Source organism: Lactuca sativa, chromosome 4 (genome assembly GCF_002870075.4).
Source record: "Lactuca sativa cultivar Salinas chromosome 4, Lsat_Salinas_v11, whole genome shotgun sequence".
Classification (NCBI taxonomy): Eukaryota; Viridiplantae; Streptophyta; class Magnoliopsida; order Asterales; family Asteraceae; genus Lactuca; species Lactuca sativa.
In genome coordinates this window covers 156,715,120-156,727,572 of record NC_056626.2, presented here as the reverse complement: position 1 = coordinate 156,727,572, position 12,453 = coordinate 156,715,120, and the positions used below count along the sequence as shown (strand labels likewise).

Below are 12,453 nucleotides of genomic sequence, written 5' to 3'. Positions count from 1 at the left end.
GGTGGCATAGAAGGTGGTCGGGTCACACCCAAATGCGAATAAATACCCTCAGTAAGCTGGGTATGATAAATGGCATGCCCCCGTAGATTATCCAAATAAGCTCCCACCCGACTCTGAAAAGGGTCGGTGGGTACTCCCTGCACATACTGTGAAGCAGCACGCTCTCTCTCGACCTCCCCTCTAGCTCGCACATTCCGACGCCGCGGTCTGGCTGGTGGTTGCTGCCCTGGCTGCGCCTCCTCTTGCTCGTCATCTATCGGTGGTATAACAAAACGACCCCCGATATTCAGCACCGCTCGCATAACTCCCAAGACTTGAATGGTCAAGTCAGTGTCCGGGAATCGAGTAAGATTCCTCACAAAGTCATGGGTCAAAATATGATACGACCTAGCAAGGCGAGTAACCAAATGCCCCCCCCCCCCCCCCCCCCCGGTAATCGGACTTCCAGGCCTAGAATTGGCCGCTTTCTTCCCCATGAACCTCGCCAACATATACGGTAAATCACAGCAAACTCTCGGGGTAATAAGAGTCCATAAATAAAACAAATTCTGAATGGGGACTTTATCACCATGATGCTTGTGATTTATTGAAAAAGTGATCAGGCGATGTAAAAATCGGAAAACAGGATTCCGAATTTGTCACTCACTCGAGTCACGAGTATTGTACTCATGGCTAGAAATGCTCCTCCAGAACTGAATATCCATAACACCGGGATTAAAATCCCGAACGCATCCAAGCAAGAACGGTATGAAAAACGGAGATTGAGTCTCCACTTCGGTATAAAGCCCCATACACCAAGCGAATTCCCGAAGACTACACTCTCTATAAACACCACCCAAACGAAACACAAGTGCCTGATTGTAGGTAAAATCAATAGTGCGTTCCTCGAAGCATACGGTAGAGAAAAACTCCACCGATAATTCTCGGTATACGGGTTCTTGAATGGCAAACAAATTCCTCCACTCGTGAAAAGTGAAAGAAAATTGATCTCCTTCGTATGTTTTCGACCAATAGCGTCCCAACTCAGCGACCATTCCCACACCACCAAGCCATCCCCAATCGATAATTGGGGCTATCGCAAATTCCCTATTGTACAGCCATCCCAGCCGATTCTCGTAAGTAGTTAACAATGGTCAGGGAATGTTTTGAGGAAACTGATATAAGGGATGTATACTTGCTACATCAATCGGGTTTTCCTCCTGTGGGATAGCTCTTCGTGGTCCCATTTCTGCATACACAATCAAACCAAAGCAGCAAAGATCCAAAACATTAAAACAATTTAAGCTGTCTGCCAGAAGTCACGACGTGGCCAGGCTACGCCACGTCGTGGACCGCAGTCAGACCCTGGTTATGGATCGGTCATTTTGTACGCAATTTCTACCAAAATTAGTGCTTGGGGTTTGTTCCTATGGACATTTAAGGGACATACAACCTAGAATTAACAACTAGTTTCAACCAATTTCGTGAATCAAATAAACCCTAACCATAAAAATTTAAAATTGTAAGAACTAACTACAATTAATGAGTAGAACACATACCAAGTAGAGTTAATTGACAAGAACTTGCAAGGAAATTGGAAGTAGATTAAGAAATTGGCTGTGGGGTATTTGGTTCCCGTTCGTGCGACAGTATCAAATGGGGAATGGGGATGTTGGTCAAAGGGTTTTAAGGAAATGGTCCTCCCGTGACTTTTTAATGGCCACGCCGTGGCTGGCTATGCCCACGTCGTGGACGTTAAAACTATCATCTGGTCCCATGTTTTCATTTTTTACCACGACGTGGCTGTATCAGCCCACGTCATGGAAACTGCCTGATTGCAAAATTTTATAAAATCTCACATTTTAACTAATTACTTTGCATCTTATTTATTAATTAAAGTTCCCACAGCTAATTCTTTGCTAAGTATCAGTTATTAGATGATGAGTTGATATATTTCCTAATTAAAAACTAGAAAAATATTAAAAGAAAAGAAAATGCAAACCAAGCTCAGGTTGCCTCCCGAGAAGCGCTTCTTTTTCTTGGAGTCTTGAGCTGGACTCCGTGCCTTCTACATTGAATCTTCTGAAGAGTCCACCACCAAGATCTTTTGTTCCTTGAATCGCCTCTTGTAAGCTTGAACTCGCCTTTTATATGCCTTCTTTGAGTTCTCCTTTTTAACTTTTCCTTCTTCTTCAACCTTGCGTTTTGTGCCCTTGGTTTGTTCCTTGCACTCCATAGCATCCTCCTCCTCTTTCACTATCGACTTTGTCACTCTTGAAGTGACCTCCTCTTCATCACTTGTCATTTCCTCATCCTCTTTGCTCACCCAAGAAGACGGACTCTTGTAAGCTATGACTTTAATCAAATATGGAACAGATGCCCTCGATTTTGTTCTTTTGACTTGATGAACTGCCTTAATCTCTTCTTCCATAAGCTTTTCCAGTTCTTCTAGTTCATTGTTTTCATTAATTGTGAACACCTCTTCTTGAACATGATCCTCTTGGAAGTCATCTTGTATTCCAAAAACTTCTTGTTCATCTCCAACCCTCAAAGTGAGCTTAGACTCGCGAATATCAACAAGAGCTCCAACAGTGTTAAGCAATGGACGACCAAGGATTATTGGAACATCGGGATCTTCCTTCATATCCAAAACTACAAAGTCTATTGGAAAAACAAATTTTCCAATCTTCACCAAAATATCCTCCACGATGCCCCGGGGTTGTGTCACCGAACGATTCGCCATGTGAATCTTCATTTTTGTACCCTTCATCTTCTGGATCTCCAATTTTTTATAAAATGAAAAAGGCATCAAATTAATGCTAGCCCCAGAATAGGCTAAAGCATTAACCTTCATTTTATTTCCAAATTTACACGGAAGAGTGAGGCGTCCAGGATCCCCCATCTTTTCTAGTGTCTCTCCCAACACGGCTTTTCAGGTTTGTTCACTTAGAACCACCTTTGACTGCTTCTTTAATTGCCTTCAAGTGTCTATCAAATCTTGCAGTAATTTCTGATTCTCGGGAGTTCTGGATAAGGACTCGACAAAGGGAGTATTAATCGGGATCCCCTTCACATGCTTTACAAACTCTAAATGCTCCTTCTCCAGTAGACTAAGTGCAGCTCAGGTTGGAAATGGAAAAGGTGGCTGATAAGCTTGAACGGGTTCAAAGAATTTTTAATCAGACATGCGCCACGTCATGGCCAGAGGAGTGCCACGTCGTGGCGAGGCTGGTTCAACAACTTTTTCACTTTCGAACTTTGACTTCTTGGGTTTTGGATTGGGCTGCTGTGGTTCTTCTTCCAATGCCTCCAGGAACTCAAAGATTGCATCTTCTTCAGTATCGATGGCCATTACGTGAGATTGGGTCTTTACTTCGGGATTCTTCGGGGACAATTTTTCATGAACCAGAGTGGCTAGTTGACCAAATTGTACTTCAAGGTTATGGATGGAGGCTTGCTGATTCTTTATCAGATTTTGTTGTTCCATAATAGCAGAATCAGTGGCATCGTGTCTCTTTTCCAAAGCTTCCATAAATTTCATCAAAATGGTCTCTAGGTCGGGTTTCTTCTCGGCTGGTGGCTGCTCCTTCTGATAAAAAGCCTCGACCTGTCTGCCTATACTTCTCTTATTTTTGCTTCTTATACCCTTCATATGGCAGCCACTCCTTCTTCGGTTTCCTCAAGTCCTCATCAAACTTATAACCACTAGAGTAGCACACTTGAGCTTTTCTGTTCCCAAACTCATCCACATTGCAGTCCTTGGTCAAGTGTGGACCACTACATCTCTCGCAACCCACTCTTATGGCATGTATCGACTGGTCCATTTGAGTTATTCTTCGATCCATATTATTCATCATGGCCATGACAACTGCTATTTCTTCAGTTTGGGCTCCTCCACCGCCTTTGATTCCATCTTGCCTAAGGTTGTGGTATTCGTGAGAGTGCTTCGCGAATTCTTCAATTAGCTCCTTGACCTCCCTTGTATTTTTCTTTGTCAAAGGTCCTTGAGAATCAAGGAGTTGTCTTGTCATAACGTTGACCCCATCATAAAAGATTGACATATCTTGTTGCACATTTAGGTCATGCTGAGGGCAATTTCTGAGCAAGCCCTTGTACTGCTCCCATGCTTCGTATAATGACTCCCCCGGCTATTGCCTTCTTGAGTTTGGCTATCTTGGATGGCGGGCAAAACTGGTCCAGGAATTGCTCATACATTTGAGCCCAAGTGGTAATTGTACCCGGTGGGAGTGCTTTTAACCACTCCTTAGCAGCTCCTTTGAAAGTGATGGGAAGCATTCTAAGCAAGACTGTGTTTCTGTTGACATTTGGGACATTAAAGTAATCCACAATGTCGTTGACTTCATCTAGATGCTTAAAAGCATCCTCATGATCTTTCCCGAAGAATGGGATGTCCTTCAGTGCAGTCAATATGTGTCCCTTCAGCTCGAATGTGGCAGTGGCAGGTATTGCGGGTTGGACTAAACCGGGACCCACATCTTCTCGGATCCGCTTCTTGTAAGCTCCCATGGACATCTCTTCAAATTCCGGCTCGGTATTGCTTTCGGACTCGGTTTGGGCGGGCGTATGATCCAAATGCTCAAGATTGCTCTTATGCCTCGAGGATGAACTTGACTCTCCGGTTTTCTTTCCCGACTTCCTAGAAAAAGCTGACTTCAATTCTTGTAAGGGCGTCTTTTTCTTGTGAATTGCGGACTCAGGATCTTCAAGTGGTGGCACCAAGGGTGTGTTTGAGCTTCTGGTCATGAACTCCTGCAACTTGCTAAACTAAAAACGTAAAATTGAACTAAAATAAGAAAAACTAACTAACAACTAAAAATTTCTTTATTTTTTTTAATAGTCCATGTCGTGGCAGATATATGGCCACGTCATGGACTTTATGACTGACAGAAAAAAATTTATTTTGCTGAAAAATTAACTTTTTGTGGTTTTTTGCTCCACAAGAAGGATCGATTAATTTAATGCAAATAAATAAGCTAAAAACTAAGAAAAACTAAGCCGTTCCCCGACAACGGCGCCAAAAACTTGATGTGCACAAAAGTACTCACTAATTTTAATATTTATAACCTAACAAACTTAACTATCTATGCACTTATAGGCAGTGTACCTAGTCAGATTACAGTATAGTTTGGGTAAGTCGAGTGTCGATCACATGGAACGGTGTTTCTAATTAATTTACTTATATTAAATTAACCTAATTATTAACAAGTTTAAAAGGGGTTTTATCTGATTTTACAAGATCAGATGAACTTAAATCAAATTCAATAAGTAAAAACACACTCTTGTTTAGTTTGAATCCACTTCTTCCTTATGGCTAGCTAATGATTACGGATGATTTAAGTTGGTTTTTAGTTATATTAGTAATTTAGTTCTAACTTACCAATAATTAACTAATTCATGTCAAACCATGTATGTTCACACATAATTAAACACAGAACTAATTATGAATGTAATTATGCTATGTAAGATTTGTAATATAAACGCAATTATGGTCACAATACACGTTCTCTAGCACAGCTAAGCTTATTTACTCTAATTACTAATTAAGATTGGTCAATCCTAGCTCTAACAATTCAATGTTCACTAAATCATTAGGTAAACAAGTTCATGCAGTTAATGGTCACTAAGCTACACAGAACATGCAATCAAGCAATTAGAGAAACAAACAATAGCATGCTAGGTAATACAAATCAAACACAAACAATTTTTACCGACTAAACTTAATCCATAAACATTGAACTATTCAAAAGTTTGAAACTTCATCTAGCTAAACAAGAGTAGCTAGATTCAGCTGCTCATCCTAGCAACTAATAAACCAACACAACTTAAAGTAATAAAAGACATGTTCTAATTAACTAAAATATAAACCTTTATTCTTTTTGGTGTTGAAAACCTTCTTACAGAACCCTTCTTTTGCTCTGAATCGTCTCCTGGAACTCTTTCCTTCAGCGAAAAGCTTTCTTTTTCGTAATAATCAGGAGAACTTAAATAAGCTCCAAAAACCCGCGCCACGTCGTGGCTATCCAGGCCACGACGTGGGCCTCAAGCTATCCGTACCGTACAAGGAAATCCTCCGCATCGCGATGTCTATCTTCTAGAATCCTCATGCCACGTCGTGGCCGACTTTGCCACGTCGTGATTTCAGTATTTATCGTTGATTTATTCTTTTCTTGTCTTTCAAGTCTCCCATGTTCCTCATGTTGTCACTTTTGATCCCTCTCTTCAAAAATCCTTTTAATTGACTGAAAATAACAATTTAAAGTCATAAGTATCATTATTCTAAACATATTATCAACTTATCAATAAAAATGTACTTAAATATTGCCTAAAAATAGGTATAAATATGGCAATATCATTATTCCAAACCAAAGCATGAAAACCTAGATCTAGGGCCTAGATACAAGTTAACCACATAAAGTCTCGAGCTTGCTTCCATGCATGGCCCCTTTGGGGCATAAAAGGCCATAGCAACATCCTTGAGGTTTGCATGAGACTCAAATGGCATAAAGTTTGCATCTTTATGCCTTTACAACCCTTAATGACTCCAGATCTGAATGTATAATCAACTTGGGACATCCATGACTCATAAATCATGCTACTTTGACAAAAACCTCATAAAAGTGACAATAAAGAGATCTAAGAAACTATAAGGCAAGTTAAGAGCTTGATTACCAGAAAGTGATGAGAATGGAACGAAATCCCTAGATCTATAATCTTCTCCTTGAACCTTCAAGCTCCTTCTTCTTCTTCTTCTTCTTCTTCTTCTAGGCTTCAAGAACACACAAAACACTCAAAGATGGCTCACATATTCCCAAAATGCTCTAGGGTTTCGTGGATTAGGGTTTAGGACAAGGAGGCTGTAAATGAAGCCAAGGGGTGGGGTTTAGGATGCTTAAATAGGGTGCAAAACCCCGAAATTAGGGTTTCACCCTGGCCTATCTACTCCCCGAGTCGAGGGGTTGACTCGTCGAGTAGATAACTTAAAAACCCGCGCCTTAATCTGCCTTCTACTCGACGAGTTAGGGCCACCAACTCGTCGAGTCCTCTTTTAAAATAAATAGATAATTAAATTAAATGTGTACCAGGGAACCAGGCGTTACAATTCTCCCCCACTTGTCTTAGACTTCGTCCTCGAAGTCTGCTGCATCTGGAAACAACTCCAAGTAGTACTCCCTCATCTCCTCCTCGGGCTCCTATGTCCACTCCAAACCCTTACGGTGCTACCACTGCACCTTCACTAGCTCAACCCTCTTGTTCCTCAGCTCCTTCGTCTTGCGATACAGAATCGCCACCGGTCTCTCCATGTAATTCAAGTTGTCATCAACCTGAATATCCTCTAAGGGCACAACTGTCGAGTCATCCACCAAGCACTTCCGTAGCTGGGAAACATGGAAAGTGTTGTGGATCTAGTTGAACTCTACGGGAAGATCCAATCGATACATTACCTTTCCCACCCGGGAAATGATTCTAAAGGGCTCGATATACCTGGGGCCCATATTTCCCCTCTTCCTGAACCGGATGACACCTTTCCAAGGCGACACCTTCAGGAGGACCATGTCGCCCACCTGAAACTCCAAGTCTGAATGCCACTTGTCGGCGTAACTCTTTTGCTGACTCTAAGCGGTCTAAAGCCTGCTCTAGACCTGCTGGATATGCTCTGTTGTCTTGAGTACTACCTCCATACTCCCCATGACTCTCTGACCGACCTCACCCCAACAGATTGGGTCCTACACTTCCTCCCATAGAGCATCTCAAAGGGAGGCCGGTTTATACTGGTGTGGTAACTATTGTTATATAAAAATTCCGCTAACGGAAGATACGTATCCCAACTGCCACCGAAATCCAAAACACATGCATGAATCAACTCTTTGAGAGTCTGAATCGTCCTCTCGCTCTGACCGTCTATCTGGGGTGGATAGCGATGTTGAAGTGGAGACGAGTACCCATCTCGTCGTGAAACTGCTTCCAAAATCTGGAAGTAAAACCGACATCTTGATCTGACACCACTAAGACAGGCACTCCATGACGCGCCACTATCTCTCGCATATAAATCTCAGCCAACTTCCCGGCCGATATATGCTCTCCTGGATCGGGATGAAATGAGCGCTCTTGGTCAATCGATCCACGATGACCCATATCGAATCTACTCCACGCGCAGTCCTATGAAGCCTGGTAATAAAATCCATAGTGATGTCCTCCCACTTCCACACGGGGATGTCTAACGGTTGCATCTTTTCGTGAGGCCTCTGGTGCTCGGCCTTGACCTTCCTGTAGGTCAAGCACCTCTCCACATACCATGCTACGTCCCACTTCATGCAAGGCCACCAATAATCAGGTCGAAGATCTATGTACATCTTTGTCACCTCGGGATGGATGGGGAACCTCGATGTATGGGCCTCATTCATCAGAACCTGTCGTACTACGCCCCAGTACGGAACCCAAAGCCTCCCATGCAGTGTCAACAACCCTCAGCTATCATAATCAAATGAGACCACCCGATCCACAATCCTCTCGCACTTTTGGCGCTCTTCCTTCAGGCCCTCCACCTGTGTCTCTCTACTCTGCTCCAACAATGGAGTAATCACTTTCATCCTCAGACAAATGTCTCGAATCAGGGCCTCTACCGCCTTGCGGCTTAGGGCATCGTCCACCACATTGGCCTTGTCTGGGTGGTAAAGGATCTCACGGTCATAATCCTTCATCACATCCAGCCATCTACGTTGCCTCATGTTCAGATTTGGCTGATCCATGAGTTACCTCAAACTCTTGTGGTCCGTGTAAATGGTAAAACGGACCCCATAGAGGTAATGCCACCAAATATTGAGGGAGAAAACCACAGTCCCCAGCTCTAAATCGTGTGTCGGATAGTTAGCCTCGTGAGGTTTCAGTTGCATCGACGCGTAAGCTATCACATGACCTTGCTGCATCAAAACTGCTCCCATGCCTGTGATCGAATATCATAATAAACTACGAAGTCATCAACTCCCTCCGGCAAGGTTAGAATCGGTGCCTCGCATAACCGCTGCCTGAGGGTCTCGAAGGCCGCCTGCTGCTTAGGCCCCTAACGGAAAACCATCGACTTTTTGGTAACTCGGGTCAAAGGAACTGCAATCTTGGAGAAATCCTGAATAAATCTTCGGTAACAACCCGTTAAACCTAGGAAACTCCGAATCTCAGTTGGAGACCTCAGAATCTCCCACTGCATCACAGCCTCTATCTTGGCCGGATCGACCAGAATACCCTTCTGGTTGACGAGATACCTAAGGAACTGCACCTCGTGCAACCAAAATTCACACTTGGAGAACTTCGTGGAAATTCTCTCCCTCCTCGGTGTCTCCAACACCTCCCTCATGTGCTCCTCATGCTGCTCCCGAGTCTTGGGGTATACCAAAATGTCATCAATGAATACTATTATAGAACGATCCAGCATCGGTCTGCACACGCGGTTCATGAGGTCCATGAATGCAGCTGGAGCATTGGTGAGCCCAAATGGCATCACCACAAACTCATAATGACCATAGCGAGTCCTAAAAAGATGTCTTCTACACATCATCATCCCTGACTCGCATCTGGTGATACCTTAACCGTAGATCAATCTTGGATAACCAAGATGCCTTCTGAAGCTGATCAAACAAATCATCTATCCTCAAGAGTGGGTAACGGTTCTTCACTGTTACCTTGTTTAGCTCCCGGTAGTCTATACACATGTGATGTGACCCGTCCTTCTTCCTCACAAATAGGACCGGGGCTCCCCATGGTGAACTGCTCGGCCTGATGAAACCCTTGTCTAGCAGCTCTTGCAGCTGCAAAGACAACTCCTGCATCTCGGGAGGAGCCAACCGATATGGTGCCTTGGCCATTAGAGCCACACTAGGAACCAAGTCAATCCTAAACTCAACCTGTCTCTCTGGAGGTATCCAAGGTAAATCCTCCGGGAATACGTCTGGGTTCTCTCGCACTGCCGGTACATCGTCCACTGTCACCCTACCCTTATCCCGGGTATCCATCACATAAGCAACATAACATGCACAACCCTGCTGAAGGTAACGCCTCGCCCTCACTGCTGAACATAAGGTCGGTCCGTGATGTGGCCTCTCGCCCTGAATCACTAACCTTCCCCCACTAGAAGTGTGAACCTTCACTAGTTGCTGCTCATAGTCAATCACTTCCCCATTAGGGCTCAACCAATCCATACCCACTATAACCTTATTCCCTCACAGGGGAATATGGACCAAATCCACTGAAAACCGCTCATCGAATAGCTGAAGCGTACATCCTCTATGAACCCTCGTGACCCTGACGGTCCTATCATCTGCTATCTCTACATCAAGTGGGCAATCCAGCTCCCCGGAGCTCTACTAAATCGCTTGCTAAGCGCGAGCGACACAAAAGATCGGGTGGCACCTGAATCAAACAGTACCAAAGCTGATATACCGTTCACTAAGAACGATCCTGTAACGAAACATATGAACATAAGCAATAAACAATATCAATAAAGAGATAAGAGAAAGATACATATCCGTCACCACGTCAGGTGCTACTCGTGCCTCCTATGCAGTAAGCTGAAAAGCCCTGCTCCGTGCCGTCGACGCCTCAGCCCGGCCCTGAAGGCCATCTGTAATCCTCAAGGTGGCAGGAAAAGGTGTTACCACCTTACTTGCTGCTGCTAAAATCGGGCACTAGGACCGCTTGTGTCCCCTCTGATTGCATTTAAAGCAAATCAAATCTGAAGCTGTCGTGGTGGTGGTAGTGGAGCTCAAGTAAGTACTCCCAAATTACCCATACAAGTTTATGTTATGATATGGTTATCAGTTTTATGAGAACTGCATGCTAGATTAGGACTAAGGATCTAGGAAGGATGCCTTATGTGCCTGTTATATGTGTATCAGCTTTATCAGAACTGCATGCTAGTATAGAGTTGTCAGTATGATGGCCTGATTAGAATATGTTTGATTATGTGTACTCGATGCTCGAATGCTGCTTGCTTTGTGCTTTTAGGAGTTCTAGTTGTATTTTACTAACTAGTAAACAAATATGTTAAGTTACATATTGCAAGGACTAAATAATTTTAGAAGTTTAGGTCTAGCTCTATTTCGCAGCTTTCGTTTGAGTCCAACCGTTGTAGGGTAGGATCTCTCATTCGAAGAATTATCTAGTCTAAGTTATATGTAATAGTATTCGCGAGCGAGTTAGAGAAAGAAAGAAGGGACTTCTTATGCAGCTAATGACGGACAGTGGGATGGTGATTTACCTAGGGCAAGCCTAGGATGAGAGTAGCAGAGAGCAGTGGAAGTAGAAGGGACTTGGTGGAATCCAGGCGGTTCTTGAGGAAAGTACGGGTAGGTGTGGAAGGTAGTATGGGCCCGTACTACTAAAAGCAGAGGATCCATACTCGAATCAAGGAAGGCAGAGATAAATCCAGGAAACTTGTAGTGTATTATATCCATCGAGATATGATGAGTATACTGATGTTTATTATAGTGTATTTTCAGTATTGTGACACTACGCACTAGGCCGATTGGCACTTCAGGAACTGGTGAGGGATCAGGCTCGGGTTCTGGAACCAAGCAAATGGACGAAGAGACGAGGAAGTTCATTTTATCTGAGATCACACACAACATTTTAGAGCTGACTCCTGTGATCTTTGGTTCGGTCAAGGAGGGTATTATGTAGCTTCTGGATGAGAAGCCGAGTGCTTTCTGCACTGAGGTACGACCATGATGGGGTCGCACACGCGGACTTTCAGGGAGTTCATGGCTTGTGGCACTTCCGATTACCATGGGGCTCGGGACCCCATTGTGAGTACCAGATGGTTGGTGGATGTCGCCAACGCATTTCGCACCAGAAAATGTCCCGAGGGGGACAAGGTTAGACTAGTGTCCTGTCTTCTGAAGGACAGGGCATGTGACTGGTGGGAGGAGGTCGGTTATGCCGTGGGAGATGATGCAGATCTTGATGCCATGACATGGAATGACTTTACCACCCGGTTCAGGGCCGAGTTTGCACCCATGATAGAGGTGCATTAGCTTGCCAGAGAGTTTCAGGATCTTGAGCAAACGATAGAGACAGTGGAAGAGATCACTGTCAAATTTATGGAGAGGGCCCTTCTCGTTCCGCAGTATGTGGCGGATGAGGAGATAACAAAGCCCGATATCACGAGATGTTGCAGAGTGATATCCGCCATTTGTGAGCCGCTCTAGTTGCAAGACGCTGGAGGACATGATTGCTAGGGAGAGAGAGAGAGAGAGAGAGAGAGAGAGAGAGAGAGAGTTGGATTTAGAGATGGAGAGGAAGAGGAAACCATAAGGGGGTCAGTCAGGGAGTTCGGGCAAGAAGCCCAAGGTATCAGATCATAGATCTCGGAGCCAGCAGAGCCACGACCGTTGTTGCAAATGCGGCAGGATGCACAAGGGAACGTCCAAGGTGGGGAGTTCGGGCTGCTACAAGTGCGGCCGA

At 44.2% G+C, this 12,453-nt stretch overlaps 1 pseudogene; it reads left to right on the top strand.

The window, feature by feature from the left end:
* Positions 1–4,056: 4,056 nt before the first annotated feature.
* LOC111915326 (small nucleolar RNA R71) lies at positions 4,057–4,146 on the top strand (annotated as a pseudogene).
* The last annotated feature ends 8,307 nt before the right edge of the window (positions 4,147–12,453 follow it).